At 41.8% G+C, this 8,421-nt stretch overlaps 1 pseudogene; it reads left to right on the plus strand.

Moving 5' to 3' along the window:
- The first annotated feature begins 6,765 nt into the window (after positions 1–6,765).
- On the plus strand, positions 6,766–7,173 carry LOC132531746 (14 kDa phosphohistidine phosphatase-like; annotated as a pseudogene).
- The last annotated feature ends 1,248 nt before the right edge of the window (positions 7,174–8,421 follow it).

The following is an 8,421-nucleotide window of genomic DNA, read 5'->3' on the forward strand; positions in this document are numbered from 1 at the left end:
TTTACTGGCTGCAGGTTCTGGGGTGTCCCAAAGGTGGTGCTGGCCTGCTAGTGAGTGGGGCTAGATCCCAGAGCAGCTGGCTGAGGGGCCTAAGCTGTCTAGTTGTCAGCCTGCTGGTGGGCAGGGCTGGGGCCCAGGGAATCCCAGGGCTAGTACTGGCTCACTGGTGGGTGCAGCTAGTCCTGGGGTCTCTGGCTGCAGGACTCTAGGGGTCCAGGTGTTGGTGTTGGCCCACTAATGGGTGGTCCTGGGGCCCATGGGTCTCAAGGCTGGCACCAGCCTGCAGGTGGATGGGCTAGGTCCTGACACTGTAGGTTGCAGGGCTGCATTGGTCCTGGAGCTGGTGTTGACCTCTGGTGGGCAGGGCTGGGGCCCAGGGCATCCCAGGGCTAGTGACCTCTTACTGGTGGACAGGTTCAGATCCTGGGCCTAGCGCTGGCCCACTGATGGGCAGAGCTGGGTTCTGACATCTCTAGCTGCAGGGCCTCAGGGGTCCTGGAGCTGCTGTTGGCCCACTGGTAGGTGGAACCAGGACCTGAGGTCACTGGCTGCAGTTCCCAGGGGTCCCTGAGATGGTGGGTGAGGTTGATCCTAGATCTAGTACTGGCAGTACAGGGCATCTGGGGGTTTAAGGGGTCCTAAGGAAGCCAGCCTGCTGGTGGGTGGGGGCAGGGCAGAGTCCTGAGGCTAATAGGCTAGAGGGAGGATTCCAAAATGGCACTTGCCAGCACCAATTTCCACGTGGTAGAACCAGCTCCCCAAAATGGCTTCCACCAGTGTCTGTATCCCCAGGGTGAGCTCCAGTTGCCTCCTGCCTCTCTGGGAGCCTCTCCAAGATCAGCAAGTGGGTCTGACTCAGGATCCTTTCCAATGACTGCTTCTGCCCTGGGTCTTGGCGCATGTGAGATTTTGTGTGCACCCTTTAAGAATGGAATTTCTTTTCTATAGCCCTCTGGCTCTCCTGAAATAAGCCCTGATGGCCTTTCAAAGCCAAATGTTCTAGGGGTTCATCTTCCCAGTGCAGGACCCCTGGTCTGGGGAGCCCAATGTGAGGCTCAGTCCCCTCGTTCTTGGGGGACAACCTCTGCAGTTGTAATTATCCTCCCATTTGTGGGTTGCCTACCCCAGGGCTCTGGGTCTTTATACCGCATCTCCACCCTTCCTACTTATCTCAATGTGGTTTCTTCTTTATATCTTTAATTATAGAAGATCTTTTCTGCTCATCTTCAGGTCTTTCTCATCAATAGTTGCTCTGCAATTTTTATAATTTTGGTGTGCCTTTGGAAGGAGGTGAGATCAGGTGCCATCTTGGACGCCAGAATCTTAGTCACAAGAAGGCTATCAGAAGCAATGTGATTACAGGCTTCCTTGGCATATACAAAAGGAGAGAGATTTTCAGTTTCACCTCTTAGAATCAACAACTAATAAGATATCGACAAGCTTTCTTAATTAATTTCCTCACAGGCTAAATTTCTTGGACATCTCTGTTTACTTGGACCAAAATGGCTCTTCAGAATGCAATTGATTTACATAATAGGAAAATTCCAGAAACAGAAAACTATTATTTGCATTGGTAGACTCTAAGTGTAAAATATTCTTGGTAGGTGTGGTAATTAAGCAAAAGTAAGAAGTACCCATTTGTTCACTTCTAAAACATTTCAGATCATGGATAGATCTTAGATCTAGAACACTGATGACCTTCCAAAATTCAAAATAAGTAATTCTAAGGTTGGTATCATTTCAACTGAAAAATATAACCTTTTAGAGATATTAAGTATAGAATTATTACCCTGTTTGGTCAGAAGAAAGATACCTTAGACTTCAGTTCAACATCTAATTATGATAGATGCAGTCTAATTTCAAGCTAAAATAAAGATATTTATTCTTGCTTAATTCTCCTAACCATAAATTTCTTCTGGAATAAAAGAAACATTTGAACATTAAAATGGTACTTTTAATATTTATCTTTTTTTTTTTTTTTACAAAGAACCTTAACTTTACATGAAAGCATCAAAAATACCATACTCATCTAAGGTCAAATATGTTATTTACTTATCAATTTGGTTTCTTTAAAAAATTCAGTTGTTAAAGAATTATGGCTTCCTGCAAGTAGTTAATAGGTTATAATATGTAGACAAACTTAGAACAGTTCAGGATAGAATGATTTTAAATAAAATTTAATACCTTATTGTCCTATGACCACTTATTTCTTTGGTAACACTTGCACTTTTTTTTCTGAAAAGGTGTCTGGAATTGACTGGACTAAAAGAATTTTATAGCTCGCCACATTTTGCCCCAAGGCAAGTTGGCAGGGAGCAGAGACTGGCTGTTAAGTCTCAGTAACCAGAGGAGCCTGGTGTTTCCTTGGCAAAGTAAATGTGGACCTAATTTCTGGCTCTAAGCAGGGAAGAGAAATAGAACAATGACCAATGATGGCTGTATGAATTTTCCTCTCCTTTAAAACTCCTTTTATAAAAAGTTACAAAAGTTTTCTACATAGAAAGACTAGTGCTAGCTAGTCCCTTCCTTGTGCTAGCTTTCTTTCTTCACTTAGATTTTCTTTTCCCTATATCTTACTTTGTAAGTATAATTATATCTTTTTTCATTGCCTTGGTATTCTATTAGATTATATAAGTGAGGACAGGACCACATTTTTAATATTTTTTTACTACCCCTCTTCCTTTATAATCTCCACATCCTAGGAACTTTATTTTATTTTATTTTATTTTTTGTGGTACGCGGGCCTCTCACTGTTGTGGCCTCTCCCGTTGTGGAGCACAGGCTCTGGACGCATAGGCTCAGCGGCCATGGCTCACAGGCCCAGCCGCTCCGCGGCATGTGGGATCTTCCCGGACCGGGGCACGAACCCGTGTCCCCTGCATCGGCAGGCGGACTCTCAACCACTGCACCACCAGGGAAGCCCCCTAGGAACTTTATTGATAGTCTTGAGCAACTTTTTAAAAATTATTCATTGCAAATCATTTGGATAAAGCTTCACCAATTAAGACTGATTATATAATTCAATCCAAATTAATTATGAAATAATTAATACAATTTTATTCCTCTCATGAATATAACATTTATTTATCATGAACATTAATGAGAGAAATCTGCTTTAATGTACACATAAGAGTGATCTGCATTGGCTTATGACTTGTTGAAATAGTTTCTTCTAAAGTGTTTGAGCATAACTCTTCTCTTAATTAGTTTAAATGTGAACACACAGCTACTTTACTGAGCTCTTTGAGAACAAGAAGTGAGTACTTATCTCTGTGAACCTATCACTTAACAAGTCCTGGGATATAGTAGTTACTCGATAAATGCTTGTCAAATTAAATTTTATATGTAACTGAGTGACTAGCATTTGTTAAGAAAGAAAAACTTCTTCCTCGTTCCTAGGAGAAATGGCACAGAGACTGTATTAGTTTGCTAGGGCTGCTGTAACAAAGTACCACAAACTGAGTGGCTTAAACAACAGAAATGTATTGTCTCACAGTTCCATAGGCTAGAAGTCTGAGATCGAGATATTGGCAAAGTTGGTTCCTTCTGCAGTCTGTGAGGGAAGGATATATTCCTCTCCTTGGCTTGTAGATTGCCTCTGTTCTCTATGTCTCTTCACATTATTTTCTATCTCTCTGTGTCTGTGTCCAAATATCCTCTTCTTCTAAGTGCTCCGGTCACAATGGATTAGGACCCACCCTAATGACTTCATTTTAACTTGATTAGCTCTGTAAAGACCCTATCTCCAAATAAGGTATTCTGAGGGACTAGGAGTTAGAACTTCAACATATAAATTTTAGGGGGTCACAATTCAATTCATAAGAAACACTGAAAGACTAGGGTCTGAATTAGTATTTGTATGGCATAACTGAATAAATGTGTTCATGCTCCAAAAAATACACTGGAATATAGTATCTAGGTCAGTGTCCAGTCTCTACCTTCAATAAGGTGCCTCTAGGGAAGTTTGCATTACAAAATATTAATCAGGTGAAAACAGCACTCAAAGGGTGAAACAGAGATATATCAGTGAGGATGCTTTGAACTGTGAGTAAAAGACATCCTCAATTTAAATAGACTTAAGCCATAAGGATATTTACTATTATACATGACAAGAAATCCTGAGGTAGACAGTCTATAAGACTATTTAATTCAGTGTCTGAAGGACGCTGTTTCTTTCCATTGTTTTCCTTGCCTAAGCATGTCAGCTTTGTACATAGCAAAAAGCTCTGCTAATGGTTACCAGATGGCTACAGCAGGCCCGTACATTGTAACCCGACATGACAAAATAAAGGGCACGGAGGGAAGCTGTGATTTCCTTGTGTATTTTTTTAAAAAGTAGGAAAATATTTACCAGAAGTCTTCTAGCAAACTTTTCCTCATATGTCATTCCTCAGTACACCCATGTCTAAAACAGTTACCAGCAAGGAGAACAGAAAAATCATGACTGGCCTAGACTAGTCAGGATTTACCTCATGGGAACAGGCATGAGACCAATGTCTCCTGATGCACATGGACATGTAGAAAGGGGTGGGTACCTGAACAAAAGTAGGGCTCTTTCAATAAGAAGGGAAAACGGATATGGAGTAGACAGCCAACACTATCACATAAGTCAAACTTTGTACCTCCTTTTTCCCACACACAATCTAAATAATATCCATACCTACGTGAAACACATTCATTATCTCTCCAGTGGGAGACATCCCAAAGTCTCAGCCAGCAACCACATCCAGCACCGAGGCCAAGAGCTCTCTGTCAGGTCTGGACGTGGTTCCTTGTGAACCCATGGCTTAAAGTTTTCCACCTCAAACATTTTCAATATGAAATAATAGAGAAGGAACAAGATAAATATAATTGAAACTCTTATTTGGAAAGGGGAGAATGGAAATGACGTTCAGTGGATATTGGCCCATAGCCCATATCATATCCTATTAGAAAGAAGAGAGGACTGCCCACCCTAGCAGTGATGAGTCCCTTGGTCGGCCAATATGGTAGTCTCTGATTCTGTTTTTTGGGATAACCCATTGCCTTCCATTGCCCTTAGTTCTGTTCTTTTGGGAACATCTTCCTGGTTCATTGTCTTCTATGGCTACATTTGAAACAGGTATTAGATAGTTTAGCACTTTTTGTTAGTGTGAGTTTGGGGTGCTGGGAGGGTGCCTAAGGAATTGAACTATCACAGAATTGCTCATTGCTGTGGATTGGCCAGGCTTAGAATTTCTTTGATAGTCAATTCCCTAAGAAACTTAGTGGATTCTGATTTCTTTTGGCTAATTCTACAAATCAGTAAATACGGTCAGTGAGCCCAACTAGATATAGTCTTTGGGTCTGAGCACTTCAGTCTTCTAGCCATAGACATCTCTCTGAGATCTGCCCATTCCCCTAGTTCACATTTTGATGACCTTTGTTGCTAGTGTAATTGAAAACAATGAATGTAGATAGAGAAGCCCCTTCTGTAAACCTATATTTGACATAAAACTAGGTGCCTTTGTCCAATGTAAGTTATTTAGCAGGACATCTATAGGAGAAACTTTGGCAACTAAGTTTATCTCCTACTACTGCCTCCCACGTCCTTCTCTGTTTTCAGCCTAAGCTTCCATTTTTGTTATACGTTTTTAGTGAAAACCGTAAGAAGTAGTCAACATTTACTGACATTCTCATTCTTACTACCATTTCTCCTAATATTAGACACTACTACAATACTTCAGTTGTTTTCAAATTCAAACAACAGAATATCCCAACTCAGATTATCTTAAACAGTGAGAATATTTGTTATTCAGATAATAAGAAGGCTGAAAATAGTGTTGAATGAATAGTTAAATGACATTATCAAGGCCTCGGATTTTTTTCCATTTTTCTGTTTTGTCATTTTAAGCATATCAACTTTGTTTTCAGGCTAGCTTCTCCCGTGGCTGCACCAGGTTCATGCAACCTATCCCACATAATGTCCAGTGGAAGAAGCTAGGCCCAGGTATTGGGTAGACAACTAAAATGTTCACTATAAATGTCTAGATAGAAGACTGCTGATGGTTAACGCTAAGAAAGATAGCCAATGGGTACATCAGGTTAGAAGCAAAGATGGTAGGCAAAAGTGGTAGAGAATTGCATCTTTTAGAATACATTCAGCTGCAAATAACAGAAACCCAACTGAAAGTGGTGGCTTAAACAGTAGGAAAATTTACTGGTTCGGACAACTGGAAGTCCAGACATAGACTGGGCTTCAGATATGGTTAAAACTCAGTTCAACAACATCACCAAGGACCCAGGATAACATCAGTTCTATCCTAAAGTGGTTTTCTCATATTCGTAGGGTGGTAGTAACAATTGAAGCTACATGCTTCTTTGTTTAAAAAAAAAAAAGCCATCTCTTCTAATGGCTCACTTATAAGCGAGGAAACTTTTCCTAGAAGCCTCCAAACAATCTTCTTAGCATGTCTTATTGGCCTAGGAACAGTCATGTGCCTATTCCTAAACCAGTCTGTTTCTAAAGCAATGCCATGTGCTGATTGGTTTAAGCATTAGGTCCTAGACCAATTGTAGGCCAAAAAGGATCAGATTGTATTGATTGAGGCAGACTTATCAGGGCCTGCCTCACATGTCTAGGTCAGTTCCTTAAACCAAATGGCTGATGCACGGTGTCAGGAGGTGGGATAGATGTTGAAGAGATTACCTCATTGTCTACTACACAAGTGGAAGCCAACATTAAGGGATAGCCCGGGTCGCGTGGGGAAGGGACGCAGGCCACAGGGGCGAGCACACTCTGGGAACATGGCAGCAGCGAACCTCGCCCAGATCATTGCCGTGGACATCGACTGCGACAGCGTCTTCAAGTATGTGCTGATTGGAGTCCATGCGGTGCTGCCCTCCGGGACCCTGGCCAGGGAGAGCAAAGAGATAGTGAGCGGCTACAAGTGGGCGGAGTACCACTCCGACATCTACAGACGAGGTATCAGGCGAGATGCAGAAGGGCTATGACTGCGAGTGCCTGGGACGTGGGTGCATCTCCCACCAGAGCCAGGGCAAGACGGTCCACGTGTACGGCTACTCCATGGGTTACACGGTCGCGCCCAGCACTCCGTCTCCACTGAGAAGATCAAAGCCAGGTACCCTGACTACGAGGTTACCTGGGCCGACGACGGCTACTGAGGCCCACCCAAGGCTGGCCACCTCCAGCAGCCCACTGGAACATTGCCCTCAAGGCCACCTCCCAAGGGGTTGGGCTGCACCCCCTAGCACTTTGCCGCCCTGGCCAAGCCTCAGTGCCTGGGGTTACCTCTCTAGGGAGAATTAAAAGCATCATCACCTCCACTGGTCCCTGAAAAAAAAAGAAAAAAAAAAATTAAGGGACAAAAGATAGATGGAAAAGTACAAGAATGAAACAGGGCAATTCAGAGCAGGGTGCTGGCTGGAGCATGTCTTTTCTATATGATCTGTCTGGACAGTTTGACCACATAAGAAATAGAGGCTTCAATAACCAATATCTGACATTTTTATCTAATATTTCATTGTATGTATGATACAGCAGATAACTTTAATTATAATTCAGTTCATTAAATTCTTTTATAATTCCTCAAAAATTAAATTTCCTGTCAGCATCCTAAAAATGGCAATGTGACATATATGTGAGGAAGTACTAAAGTATTTTACAAAATTGAGAATTTTAAGATTTTATAATTTAAATTGTCAGTAACATTTATAGAGTTCAGTGTAAACATAGCTCTACACTAATCCCTGGAAGATTAAGCATTTTACATTAAATAAAATTTTTATTTATTAAGTCATTTTCAGTCAGACCTGTGATTACTAGGGGTGCATGTAGTGTTAAGACCATAGATGCAGAGCATGTGTAGGGATTCTAGAATTTCATTTTAATCATCTTTGAAGATGTATAATTTTGTTTTTTAAGAAGTCAAGAAGCCCACAATAAAAGACATTTTATGTTTAAAATGTTTTTTTCATTATCCCAGCACCGTTGGGATTATTTTAGCATGACATTTATGTTACAGAATTAAGAAGAGGGGAGCATACTTCTTGAGTAAAACATGGGCTTCTACTATGGTGGTTCTGCCTTTGTTTTCAGTGTTATTTAAATCCAGGACGACGGAAGTGCTTTGGAGTGATTTTTCTAAAACTTAAATCTGATCATGTTGCTCCTCTGCTTCAAACTCATCAGCAGCCACTCACAGCCCTCACATTGGATCCCAGACTCCTTAGTTCAGCCACAAAGGCCGTCAGGAGAGACCCCTACTTACCTTTCTATTTCCTTCTCTGACTCATCTCCCTAGTCCCAGTCCATATTCCAACTATACTGATGAACTATTTGCAGTTTCCCAAATCACCAAACTCTTCCATGCTTCTGCCAGGAGCAGCTTTCATCCTCCTTTCCTCCTAATCAGCTCTCTTCTTTAGGATGCTCATCCAGGA

This window comes from Lagenorhynchus albirostris, chromosome 13, assembly GCF_949774975.1.
Source record: "Lagenorhynchus albirostris chromosome 13, mLagAlb1.1, whole genome shotgun sequence".
In the NCBI taxonomy this organism is placed as follows: Eukaryota; Metazoa; Chordata; class Mammalia; order Artiodactyla; family Delphinidae; genus Lagenorhynchus; species Lagenorhynchus albirostris.